Source organism: Aotus nancymaae, unplaced genomic scaffold (genome assembly GCF_030222135.1).
Source record: "Aotus nancymaae isolate 86718 unplaced genomic scaffold, 86718_ANA_hifiasm-v0.15.2.pri h1tg000200l, whole genome shotgun sequence".
Taxonomy (NCBI): domain Eukaryota; kingdom Metazoa; phylum Chordata; class Mammalia; order Primates; family Aotidae; genus Aotus; species Aotus nancymaae.
The window spans coordinates 136300-150124 of NW_026988615.1; the positions used below are offsets into that span (position 1 = coordinate 136300).

Sequence of the window (13825 nt, forward strand, 5' to 3'; positions counted from 1 at the left end):
TTTTTTTTTTGAGATGGAGTTTCGCTCTTGTTACCCAGGCTGGAGTGCAATGACGCGATCTCGGCTCTCTGCAACCTCCGCCTCCTGGGTTCAGGCAATTCTCCTGCCTCAGCCTCCTGAGTAGCTGGGATTACAGACATGTGCCACCATGCCCAGCTAATTTTTTGTATTTTTAGTAGAGATGGGGTTTCACCATGTTGACCAGGATGGTCTCGATCTCTTGACCTCATGATCCACCTGCCTCGGCCTCCCAAAGTGCTGGGATTACAGGAGTAAGCCACCATGCCCGGCCCTTTTTTTTTTTTTTTTTTTTGAATCAAATGGTGGTGGAAGAAACTTGGCCAAGTTCCCCAAGTGGAGGTTCAGCTAGGGGTCACCTGCTGAGTGGGGGGCAAGTGAGACCAAAAAAAAAAAAGGTGGAGGGAGTGCCTCTGGGCCTGGAGTGTCATGGCTGCAAGATGCTGTTGCAGCCAGACTGCTGGTGAGGCTTGCGTGGCCCTCTCTGGCTTCAGCTCTGTCTCTGCGCTGTGGGCCTTCATCACGCTGTCCTCTATCATCACGAGCTTTGGATACCCAAAGAATGGCACCTATGAATCATCTAGCAACAAATCTGTCTTTTAAATCAGGGGCCTTCTGTGCACTAATGTGGCTGAAACTGCAGGTCTCACCAACCTTCACCCGCTTCCTCCCCTTCACCTCCCTGCCCCCAGTGAGCACTGAGCCCAAACCCAGCAGCCCCAGACTTGGAGACCCTGCAAAAGGCCGGGCCTGGCCAGGCACCATGGCTCACACCCGCAATCCCAGCACTTTGGGAGGCTGTGGCGGGAGTATCAGAAGGCCAGGAGGTCGAGACCAGCCTGGCCAACATGGTGAAACCCCATCTCTATTAAAAATATAAAAATTAGCCAGTTGTGATGGCACATGTCTGCAGTCCCAGCTACTCAGGAGACTCAGGCAGGAGAATCACTTGAACACGGGAGGAAGAGGTTACAGTGAATGGAGATTGCAATGCTGCACTCCAGCCTAGGTGACCCCATCTCAAAAAAAAAAAGAGAGGCTCAGTGGCTTGTCCTGGCACTTGAGGGGGCAAGGCTATGCATTCAAGGCCAGCCTGGGCAACATAAGAACCTCTCATTCATTAAAACAAATAAATAAACAAAAATAAAAAAATAAAATAAAAAGGCAGGGCCTGGGTCTCACTGGCTCCCCGAGAGTCCCCTTCACTGTGCAGGCTTGGGCAGCTGCAGAACCCTGTCATTCTTGCATGGTTTTGCTCATGATTACCAATATTCTTTGCTATGACCCAGGATATACTTGGAACCCAGCGACCTTGACCTACTTTCAAAGGCAGGTTTCAAATGCAGGTCAGTGAATTTAACTGCCCTTTCTGAACTGCTCTAGGCTGTGTTACTTGATAGAGTTGAATGCTGAGTCAGGATACATTTCAGGGATAACATTCAAATTTATTTCTTTTTTTTTTCCTTTTTTTCTTTCTTCCTTTTTTTCTTTCTTTCTTTCTTTTCTTTTTTTTTTTTTTTGAGACGGAGTCTCACTCTGTCTCCAGCCTGGAGTGCAGTGCTACAGTCTCAGCTCACTGCAACCTCCAACTCTCTGGTTCAAGCAATTCTGTATCAGCCTCCTGAGTAGCTGGATTACAGGCATGTGCCACCACACCCAGCTAATTTTTGTATTTTTAGTAGAGACAGGGTTTCACCATGTTAGCCAGGATGGTCTCGATCTCCTGACCTCGTGATGTGCCCGCCTCGGCCTCCCAAAGTGCTGAGATGACAAGCGTGAGCCACTGCTCATGACCAAATTTCTTTTTTTTTTTTAAATTTTGTTTTTTTTTAGTAGAGACGGGGTTTCACCATCTTGGCCAGGCTGGACTTGAATTTCTTTTCTTTTTTTTTTTTTTTTTTTTTTTGAGACGGAGTTTCGCTCTTGATACCCAGGCTGGAGTGCAATGGCGCGATCTCGGCTCACCGCAATCTCCGCCTCCTGGGTTCAGGCAATTCTCCTGCCTCAGCCTCCTGAGTAGCTGGGATTACAGGCACGCGCCACCGTGCCCAGCTAATTTTTTTTTGTATTAGTAGAGACGGGGTTTCACCATGTTGACCAGGATGGTCTCGATCTCTTGACCTCGTGATCCACCCGCCTCGGCCTCCCAAAGTGCTGGGATTACAGGCTTGAGCCACCGCGCCCGGCCTGGACTTGAATTTCTAACCTCATGATCCATCTGCCTTGACCTCCCAAAGTGCTGAGATTACAGGCGTGAGCCACTGCACCAGGCCCAAATTTCATTTTTTAAAATGAGGAAATTGGTCAGGCTTGAGCCTGTCATCCCAGCACTTTGGGAAGCTGAGGAGGGAGAATCACTTGAACCTGGGAGATGGAGGCTGCAGTGGCCCAAGGATCATGCCATTGTACACCGGTCTGGGTGACAGACAGAGATGTCATCTCAAATAAATTAACAAACAATCAAAAAAAAAAAAAAAACAAAGTGAAAGAAGCCAGTCATAAAAGACCACATATTATATTACTCAATTTATGTGAGATTTCCATTATAGGCCATTGTACGGTGAGAAAGGAGATAGATTTAGTGGTGGTCTTGGAAGGGAAGAGGAGGTGGTGAAAACACAGGGAGGGCCAAGTGTGGCAGCTCACGCCTGTAATCCCAGCACTTCAGGAGGCCGAGGCAGGAGTGTCACTTGAACCCAGAAGTTCAAGACCAGCCTAGGCAACATAGGGAGACCCCATCTCTACAAAATATATAAAATTTAGCCAGGTGTGGTGGCACATGCCTGTGGTCCCAGCTACTGGAGAGGCTGAGGCAGGAGGATAGCTTGAGCCCAGGAGGTCGAGGTTGCAGTAAGCTGAGGTCACCCCACTGCACTCTAGCTTGGGTGACAGAAGGAGACCCTATCTCAAAATATAAAAGAAAAGATGTAAAACCAAAATGTCCTCTGATGAGAAACTGGTAAACATAAATTTTTAGTCTTGAACATAAATTTTTAAACGTTCATGTAATGTAGTAGCATGCAGATACTCTGCATAATTAGGTAGATATTTTGTGCTGTTGTGTTATAATATTTATATCACTGAGTGAAGAAAACAAGTTACAGAATAAATGTTGACTATGACCCCATTTGTTAAAATAAAAAAAGAAGGAAGACAAGAAAAGGAATCTTACTTATGGAGGCTTAGGTAAGCCTGGAGAGTTTCTGGAGGGATATTGAATAAATGGTTAATAATGGTTACCTCTGAATAATGCAAAGAAATCTTATTGAGAAGACCTTTACTTTTCAATTTTTCCCATGTTGTGTTTTCTAAATATTATCCATGAGTATATTCTACTTTTGAAAACGTACGTACACACAACAAAAATTTTGAAAATTCTCAATCATCTATTGATTGATTGATTGAGATGGAATCTTGTTCTGTTACCCAGGATGGAGTACAGTGGCACAATCTCAGCTCACTGCAACCTCCGCCTCCTGGGTTCAAACAATTGTCCTGCCCCAGACTCCTGAGTAGCAGGCACACACCACCATGCCCGACTAATTTTTTTGTATTTTTAGTAGAGATGGGCTTTCACCACTCTGGCCAACCTGGTCTCGAACTCCTGACCTTATGATCCACCCACCTCGGTCTCCTACCGTGCTGAGATTACAGGCATGAGCCACCGTGCCCGGCAATTATCTCTCTTTTTAAAACATTGTAGCTTTCTCCTTCTTCACATATTTGGGAAGATTCATTGATCTTGGACTTTCCCCAGGAAGGCTTCACAGAGCATGGAGGCTGAAATATAAAGTCTAAGTAGTCTAAAAGGAGATCCCTGCATGAATGATGAATGAGATATACACATGGTTCAGAAGAAGGCAGCAGTCCTCTTTTGCTTTTTGACTTTGGTGATGAACAGAGGAGGAAAAAAAATTCTCACTAAGAATTCTTTTTTTTTTTTTGAGATGGAGTCTCACTCTGTCACTCAGACTGGAGTGCAGTGGCGTGATCTTGGCCCACGCAACCTCCACCTCAGGGTTCAAGCAATTCTCCTACCTCAGCCTCCTGAGTAATTGGGATTACAGGTGTGTGATACCATGTCTGACTAATGTTTCTTTTTTTTGTATTTTTAGTAGAGTTGGGGTTTCACCATGTTGGTCAGGCTGGTCTCAAACTCCTGACCTCATGATCTGCCCCCCTCAGCCTCACTGTTGTGCAATGGCTCAATCTTGGCTCACTGCAACCTCTGCCTTCAAAGTCCAGGCAATTCTCCTGCCTCAGCCTCTGGAGTAGCTGAGATTATAGGCACCCGCCACCAAGCCAAGCTAATTTTTGTATTTTTAGTGGAGACAGGGTTTCACCATGTTGGCCAGGGTGGTCTCAAACTCTTGACCTCAGGTGATCCACTCACCTCAGCCTCCCAAAGTGCTGGGATTATGGGCATGAGCCACTGTACCCGGCCCAAGAATTCTTAGCAACACATTGGTCCTCATGCAGTTTTGTTGTCTGATTTTATGCTACCTGTGTGACTAAAAAACTACAAATGGAAAATATAACTTAAACCAGTTCTAGGTTAGTACAGGTCCTAAACAACTGAGAAGCAACATCAATCTTTTCTGGAGGAATGCAAGTTCCACTCAGAGTTCAAAGTAGTCAAAATTATGAAATAAGAGGTGAGGTGCAGTAGCTCTTGTCTGGAATCCCAGCACTTTGGGAGGTAGAAGTGGATGGATCACCTGAGGTCAGGAGTACCAGACCAGCCTGGCCAATATGGCAAAACCCATCTCTACTAAAAATACAAAAAATTAGGCTGGGAACGGTGGCTCACGCCTGTAATTCCAACACTTTGGGAGGCTGGGGTGGGTGGATCACCTGATGTCAGGAGTTCGAGACTAGCCTGACCAAATGGAGAAACCCTGTCTCTACTAAAAATACAAAATTAGCCAGGCATGCTGGTACATGACTGCAATCCTGGCTACTGGGGAGGCTGAGGCAGGGGAATCACTTCAAACCTTGAGGCGGAGGTTGCAGTGAGCCGAGATGGATCCATTGCACTCCAACCTGGGCAGCAAGATCTCCATCTCAAAAACACTCCATCTAAAAAAAAAAAGTTGGCCAGGATTGGTAGCTCACATCTGTAATCCCAGAATTTTCGGAGGCCAAAGCAGACAAATCACTTGAGCTCAAGAGCTTGAGACCAACCTGGCCAACATGGCAAAACCACATCTCTACTAAAATACAAAAAATAATTAGCAGGGTGCAGTGGCATACACCTATTGTCCCAGCTACTCAGGAGGCTGAGACAGGAGAATGGCTTGAATCCAGGAGGTGGAGGTTGCAGTGAGCTGAGATCACACACTGCACTCCAGCCCGGATGACAGAGTGAGACTCCATATCAAAACAAACAAGGACGGGCACGGTGGCTCACGCCTGTAATCCCAGCACTTTGGGAGGCCGAGGTGGGTGGATCACGAGGTCAAGAGATCGAGACCATCCTGGTCAACATGGTGAAACCCCATCTCTACTAAAAACACAAAAAAATTAGCTGGGCATTGTGGTGTGCACCTGTAGTCCCAGCTACTTGGGAGGCTGAGGCAGGAGAATTGCTCGAACTCAGGAGGGAGAGGATGCAGTGAGCCGAGATCATGCCATTGCACTCCAGCCTGGGTAACAAGAGCGAAACTCTGACTCAAAAAAAAAATAAATAAATAAATAAATAAAACAAACAAAAAATACAAAAAATTAGCTGGGCATGGTGGCATGCCCCTGTAATCCCAGATACTCAGGAGGCTTAGGCAGGAGAATTGTTTGAACCTGGAAGAAGGAGGTTGCAGTGAGCTGAGATTGCATTTCTGCACTTCAATCTGGGTGAGGGAGATACTGTCTCAAAAAAAAAAATTGTTTTCTGGGTGGCTGAAAAGGAAAAAAATTTTTTAAAAAAACTAGTTGGTCATCGTGGTGTGCACCTATAATTCCAGTTAGGAGGCTGAGACAGGAAAATCACTTGAATTCAATCACTATTAAATGAATAAGCCTTAGAAATGATAAATTCCAACTATTTTACATGGGTGAAAAATGACTATGTAAAGAAAAACAAACCAACCAGCTTTTTGTTTGTTTGTTTGTTAAGAGATGGGGTCTCATAAATCTTTCCTGGTCATGAAAATAATAAATAGGCCAGCTGTGGTGAGTCCTGCCTGTAATCCTAGCACTTTGGGAGGCCGAGGTGGGTGGATCACCTGAGGTCAGGAGTTCAAGACTAGCCTGCCCATCATGGAGAAACCCCATCTTTAAATTAAAAAAAGAAAACAAAAAATAAACAATAAAATAATAAAAAAAGAGACGGGGTCTCACTATGTTGCTAAGGCTGGACTTGAATTCTAAACTCAAGTGATCCTCCTGCCTCAGCCTCTTGAGTAGCTAGAATTACAGGCACACACCACACAGTCAACTACCTTTAAAAGCAGAGAAGGGGTTGGAAAGAGAAGAAAGACAGAAAAAGCAATGCAAAGTAGAAAGCTGACAATACAATGATAGAAACAAATCTTATATAAGCAATAACAAATAATGGAATAAGCTTTTCAAAAAAAAAGATGATCACATTCGATTTTTATTTTATTTATTTATTTACTTTTTAATTTTTTAATTTTAATTTTTTTTTTATAGAGACAGGGTTTCTTCATGTTTGTCAGGCTGGTCTCGATCTCCTGACCTCAGATGATCCACCCACCTCAGCCTCCCAAATTGCTGGGATTATAGGCATAAGCTACCATGCCCAGCCTATTAATTTATTTTTAATTTTTTAATTTTTTTGAGATGGAGTCTCACTTTCTCACTCAGGCTGAAGTGCAATGATGTGATCTCTGCTCACTGCAGCCTCCGCCTCCTGTGATCAAGCAATTCTCCTGCCTTAAGTCCCCAAGCAGTTGGAATAACAAGCACCCACCATCATGCCCTGCTACTTTTCATATTTTTGTAAAGACGGGGTTTCACCACATTGGCCAGGCTGCTCTTGAACACCTGGCCTCAAGTGATTCCAAAGTACTGGAATTAAAGGTGTGAGCCACTGCACCCAGGAAATTGTTTTCTTATTATTGAAAGGTAGGAACACTGAGAAAAGCAGGGAAAGAGTAGGACCTTCGTGGTAGGAGCAGAAACCCATAAATTTAGACAGTGTAAAGCTTCATAAATCCTATAGTCAGGCTGGGCACAGTGCCTTGTGCCTGTAATCCCAGCACTTTGAGAGACCAAAGTGGATTTATCACTTGTGCCCACAAGTTCTAGACCAGCCTGTGTAACACAGAGAAACTCCATCTCTAATAACAATATAAAAATTGGCTAGACTTGGTGGCTCACACCTGTAATCCCTGCACTTTGGGAGGCCAAGGTAGGCAGATCACGCGGTAAGGAGATAGAGACCATCCTGGCCAACAAGGTGAAACCCCATCTCTACTAAAAATACAAAAATTAGCCAGGTGTGGTGGCACGTACATGTAATCCCAGCTACTTGTGAGGCTGAGGCAGGAAAATCACTTATACCCAAGAGGCAGAAGTTGCAGTGAGCTGAGATCACCACACTGCATTCCAGCCTGGGTGACAGTGGGAGACAGAGTCTAGAAAAAAAAAATTAGCTGGGTGTGGTGGTGCATGCCTATAATCCCAACTACTTGGGAGGCTGAGGTTGGAGGATCACTTGAACCCAGGAGTTGGAGGCTGCAGTAAACTATGATAGCATCACTGTACTCCAGTCTGGGAAAGAAAAAGAAAAAAAGAATAGACTAAGTTTGGACCAGCCCATGTCACTCATGCCTATAATCCCAGCTCTTTGGAAGGTCAAGGCAGGACAATAGCTTGAGGCCAAGAGTTTGAGGTCAGCCTGGACAACATAGCAAGACCCCAGTCTCTACAAAATAAATAAATTATTTCATAAAACATCAGTGTAGTGGTGCATGTAATTCTAGCCACTGGAGAGGTTGAGGCAGGAGGATAACTTGAGCCCAGGAGTTTGAGGTTGGGGTGAACTATGATCACACAACTGCACTCCGGCCTGGGTGACAGAGCCAGATCCTGTCTAATAATAATAATAATAGTAATAAAATAAAATTTAACATTCATGTAAATGTAAAATGAAAAAAAAGCAATGATAAAAAATAATATGATTTAGGCCACGCATGGTGGCTCACGCCTGTAATCCCAGCACTTTGGGAGGCTGAGGCAGGTGGATCACCTGAGGTCGGGATTTTGAGAGCAGCCTGACCAACATGGTGAAACCCTGTCTCTAAAAAATAAAAATAAAAATAATAAAATAATAATAATATGATTTAAAAGCTGAATGTATTCCTCACTCCTCCATAGCCTACAGAAAACAGAAATCTTTTTTTCTTTCGGTGGTGGTGCTGAGGAATGAACCCAGGGCCTTGTGCAGAAATCTCAAATTTTATAGCTGGAAGTGCCCAACACCAACAGAGCAGTTTGGAATTAGGAGTGAATCCTACCAAAAACAGCTAAAAAGGTGGTGGTGGGGGGACACAGAGAAAGTCATTCCTAAAAGTCTGATCATACTTTCTGCCAAGATTCCTGGCTGACCAGCGAATTTTGCAGGCACAGGTAAGTCTGCAGGCCAAAAAGCAGCAGAAGAAACCACAGATCAGGATAGAGAGATCAGCTGTTGCACGCTGCTGGGAGGATAGCGTGTATGCCTACTAGAGCAAAAATACAAAATCCCCAGAACGCAACAGAATCCAGAATTTCTACAACGTAGTATTTACAACATCAAGCTTTCAACCTAAAATGGCTAACTCATGTCACACCCACAAGTGTTGGACTGCGAACTACTCCTAAAGACTGGAGGTAGGGCCAGGCATGGTGGCTCACGCCTGTAATCCCAGCACTTTGGGAGGCCGAGGTGGGCGGATCACGAGGTCAAGAGATCAACACCATCCTTGCCAACATGGTGAAACACTGTCTCTACTAAAAATACAAAAGTTAGCTGGACACGGTGGTGTGGGGCCTGTAGTCTCAGCTACTAGGGAGGCTGAGGCAGGAGAATTGCTTGAACCCAGGAGGTGGAGGTTGTGGTGAGCCGAGATCGCGCCATTGCACTCCAGCCTGGGTAACAAGAGCAAAACTCCGTCTCAAATAAATCATTCATATGGCTTTTTGCCTTTCTTCTCTTTTTCTTTTTTTTTTTTTTTTTTTGGTTTTTGAGATGAAGTCTTGCTGTGTTGCCCAGGCTGAGTGTAGTGGTACAATCTCAGCTCACTGCAACCTCCGCCTCTCAGCTTGAAGGGATTCTCCTGCCTCAGCCTCCCAAGTAGCTGGCATTACAGGTGGCCACCATTGCATCCCGCTAAACAAAAGCAAAACTCCATCTGGAAAAAAAAAAAAAAACAACTTGCAGGGCACGGTGGCTCACGCCTGTAATCCCAAGAATTTTGGAAGGTCAAAAGTTCAAAACCAGCCTGGAGTGCAGTGGTACAATCTCAGCTGATTGCAGCCTCTGCCTCCTGGGTTCAAGTGATTCTGCTGACCAAACCTCCCAAATAGCTTGGACTACAGGTGTGTACCACCATACCCAGCTAATTTTTGTATTTTTGGTAGAGATGGGGTTTTGCCATGTTGGCCAGGCTGGACTTAAACTCCTGACCTCATGATCCACCCATCTCGGCCTCCCAAAGTGCTGGAATCACAGGCAAGAGCCACCGCACGGGGCCTGTTTTTCTAACTATTAATATGTGATCTAAACTAAAGCTGGCTATTGATTTTTAAGAGACAGGATCTCCCTCTGTCACCCAGGCTGGGGTGCAGTGGTACAATCATAACTCACTGCAACCTCAAACTCCAGGGCTCAGGCAATCCTCTTGTCTCAGCCTCTTGACTGACTAGGACCAAAGCCACACACTGTCTCACCTGGCTAATTTTATTTATTTAATTTTTTTTTTTGTAAAGACGAGGTTTCACCATGTTGGTCAGGCTGGTCTTGAACTCCAGACCTCAGGTGATCCACCCACCTTGGCCTCCCAGAGTGCTGGGATTACAGGCATGAGCCACCGCACCCAGCCACACCTGGCTAATTTTTAAAACTTTTCTGTAGACATGGAATCTTACTATGTTGACCAAGCTGGTCTTACACTCTTGGCCTCAAGTGATCCTTCTACCTTGGCACCTCAAAATACTGGGACTATAGATGTGTGCCACTATACCCAGCTGTGGGAGATAAATTGCGATGATCTCATTTGCCTTGCCAAATTGTTAGTTTAACCATGGGCTTACATTAATTTTGGATAATACGTGAGGCGAAGTCACAGAGACTTCTGAGATTTTTCTGGCTTTTCAATTTTCTGCACATAAAGCCAATATCTGCAACTGTCCTTAATCATAGCAACACCAGTGATCAGGTTTGATCTGTAAATATCATTCCTTGCTAAAAGTAACCAAGGCTTCTTGGATAAATGGCCAATTCTAGAGGAATGTGTAAAGTGGGCCAACAACCAATTGTACAAAAACAAAATGAGCTGGGCTTGGTGGCAGGCACCTATATTCCCAGCTACTTGGGATTCTGAGGCAGGAGAATAGCTTGAAGCCCAGGAGACAGAGGTTGCAGTGAGCCAAGATCCAGCCACTGTGCACCAGACTGAGTGACAGAGCGAGAAGCTGTCACAAAAAAGAAAAAGAAAAAAAAGACCAGACACGGTGGCTCATGCCTGTAACCCCAGCACTTTGGGAGGATGAAGTGGGTGGATCATGAGGTCAGGAGCTGGAGATCAGACTGGCCAAGATGGTGAAACACTGTCTCTACTAAAAATACAAAAATGAGCGGGGCGTGGTGGCGGCTGTCTGTAATCCCAGCTACTCGGGAGGCTGAGGCAGAGAATTGCTTGCATTGCACTCCAGCCTGGGCAAGAGAGGGAGACTCTATCTCAAAAAAAAAAAAAAAAAAAAAGCCCCAATGAGAGCTTCCATTTTCCAAAGATGGTGGTACCTTCATTTTGAGTAATTTTTTTTTTAAGATTATAATAGGCTGAGTTAGTATAGTGCACAAAAATTAGTTTCGGCCTGGCAAGGTGGCTCACACCTGTAATCCCAGCACTTTGGGAGGCTGAGATGGGTGGATCATGAGGTCAGGAGTTCGAGACCAGCCTGGCCAACATGGTGAAACCCTGTCTCTAGTAAAAGTACAAAAATTAGCTGGTCATGGCGGTACGTGCCTGTAATCCCAGCTACTTGGGAGGCTGAGACCAGAGAATAGATTGAACCTATAATCCCAGCTACTCAGGAGGCAGAGGTTGCAGTGAGCCGAGATCACACGACTGCATTCCAGCCTGGGAACAGAAGTGAAACTCCATCTCAAAAAAAGGATTTGTTGCTGCGCCGCCCGAGTCATGTTCCGCGATCCTCTTGGGCTCTCCTAGCAGCATCCGTTGCCGCTACCCCGTCTTCACACGCTTTACCTTCTCCTTGTCTCCTCGTTGCTGTGCGACAAGCTTCCTAGCGTTATGACCGTCGACTCCGTCCCGCAGCGGGAGCCGCTTGTCCTGGGTGGCCGCCTTGCGCCGCTTGGCTTTTCCTCCCGCAGTTACTTCGGGGCCCTCCCCATGGTGACCACGGCTCTGCCGCCTTTACCCCGGATCCCGGATCCTTGGCACTGCCCCCGACCCTTTTCCTGCCTCACTTCCTAGGGGGAGATGGCCCGTGTCTGAACCCCCAGCCTCGCGCTCCAGTATCTCTGCCCAACCGCAGCCTCCCGCGGCTGGAGGCACCCCTCGGGCAGCGCCGAAGAAGCGGTGAAAGAAGGTGTGGGTCAGCCCTGCAGGGCAGCTGCCCAGCCGCTTCCACCAGTACCAGCAGCACCGGCCGAGTCTGGAGGTCGGCCGGAGCCCGGTGAAGGGCCCGAGCAGAGCGCAGGAGGTCCCGGGCCCGGTCGCCGTCTTGGCCCCAAGTCCTGCAGCCACAACCCGCACAGAAGGAGCCAGCCCCGACCTTGTACCGCTGCGGCCCTCGGCGCCCGACAAAACCCCGCTCAGGAAAGAGATTTTAAAATCAAAGATGGGAAAATTGGAGAAAATTGCCCTTCCCCACGGCCAGCTTGTTCATGGTATACACTTGTATGAAAAACCAAAGATTATAAACAGAAAAGAAAATATAATTTGCCACTAACCAAGATCACCTCTGCAAAAAGAAACAAAACAGCTTTTGGCAGGATTCTGTTTCATCTGACAGAATTCAGAAGCAGGAAAAGAAGTCTTTTAAAAATACCAAGAACATTAAAAATACACATTTGAAGAAATCAGCATTTCTAACTGAAGTTAGCCAAAAGGCAAATTACACTGGGCAAAGTTTAGTGATCCACCTTCTCCTAGTGTTCTTCCAAAGCCTCCTAGTCACTGCATGGGAAGACTGTTGAAAATTCCAACCAAAACAGGGAGCTGATGGCAGTACACTTAAAAACGCTCCTGAAAGTTCAATCTTAGATTTCAGTTTCAGTATGTGTGTAAAACATAAGTTTTCCCATATCCCTGGACTCTTGAGAAAACTGGTAGAAATGGAAATTTGCCTTGTTGCATCATTACAAGTGCAAAAGATGAGTTTGAAAAATCACAAACAGCTTGTATTATATTTTATATTTTGTAAATACTGTGTACCATTTATTATGTGTATATTGTTAATATTTGAGAGGTATATTATAGTTTCATTATGAAAGTATGTATTTTGCCCCGCCCACATTTCAGGTGTTTTGTACATATACAATGGAGAAATTTTAAGTGTGTGCTAAGGCACAGGGAGACTGATTTATTTGCACGAGATACTGAGATTTTTTTCAAGAAACAGCTGTCAAATTTCAAGGTGAAGACCTAAATGTGAACAGTTTACTAATGCACTGTTGGAGTTTAAATCTGTGGCACAATCAATGTAAGCATGGGGTTTGTTGCTCTAAATTGATTTCTAATCTGAAATTACTGGAAAACTCCTATTCCCATTTTTGCCAAACTCATTTTCTGGTTTTTGGTATATATCCATTCCAGCTTAATACCTCTAATTTTAATGCCAACGACATTGGTTGTAATCAAATTTTAAAATAATAATAATTTGGCCCCCCTTAAAAAAAAAAAAAAAGGCTGGGTATGTTTACTGTGGCTCATGTCTATAGTTCCAGCACTTTGGGAGGCCAAGATGGGTAGATTACCTGAGGTCAGGAATTCAAGACCAGCTGACTAACATGGTGAAACTCTGTTTCTACTAAAAATACAATAAATTAGCTGGGCATAGTGGCATGCACCTGTAATCTGAGCTACTCAGGAGGCTAAGGTAGGAGAAGTGCTTGAACCTGGGAGGTGGAGGTTGCATTGAGCCAAGATAACACCGTTGAACTCCGGCTTGGGCAATAAGAGCAAAACTTTATTTCAAAAAATTTTTTTTTCTAAATAGAGATGAGGGTCTTGCCATGTTTCCCAGCCTCTTTGACTCAAAAATCCTCCAACACTGGCCTCCCAAAGAGCTGGGATTACAGGCATGAACCACCACACCCGGCCAATTTCAGTAGACTTTGTGGTCTCATGAAAATGAATTTAAAATTTTTTCAACATGCTTTTGATTCTGATTTTACTGTGTATAAGTATTGTTTGGGTACTTGTAAGAAATTCATATTCTTGGGCCCTGAAACTCAGGGATTTTGATTTTGTATTTACTAATTATGATTTCTTAGAATCTGCATGTAAAGACCAGGTGCCGTGGTTCATACCTGTAATCCCAGCACTCTGGGAGGCCCAGGTGGACGGATCACCTGAGGTCAGTTCAAGACCACCCTGGCCAACATGGCAAACCCCAT

General features: G+C 45.1%; 1 pseudogene; it reads left to right on the forward strand.

The window, feature by feature from the left end:
• The first annotated feature begins 11495 nt into the window (after positions 1-11495).
• On the forward strand, positions 11496-12470 carry LOC105733685 (proline-rich nuclear receptor coactivator 1-like; annotated as a pseudogene).
• Positions 12471-13825: the final 1355 nt, after the last annotated feature.